The sequence below is a fragment of the Oryzias melastigma genome, unplaced genomic scaffold (assembly GCF_002922805.2).
Source record: "Oryzias melastigma strain HK-1 unplaced genomic scaffold, ASM292280v2 sc07647, whole genome shotgun sequence".
In the NCBI taxonomy this organism is placed as follows: domain Eukaryota; kingdom Metazoa; phylum Chordata; class Actinopteri; order Beloniformes; family Adrianichthyidae; genus Oryzias; species Oryzias melastigma.
The window spans coordinates 926-1,149 of NW_023424209.1; positions in this window are offsets into that span (position 1 = coordinate 926).

The window sequence follows — 224 nt, forward strand, 5'->3', positions numbered from 1 at the left end:
TACAAATTTAAAAAAAAAAAAAAAATTCACAAGAATCACAAAAAATAGAGATTTTTCATAAAATATTCCCAAAGCAGAAACCTGGTTTTTCCCAAAGTAAATATGTAAATTTGGCTTTTTTCAAACAACTACAAATTGAGTTTTTTCACAAAAACATGTGAGAGAAATTTATATTATAAAATCTTAGAATCGTCCTGATAAAAATCCTTTTAAGCGCCTCTCCA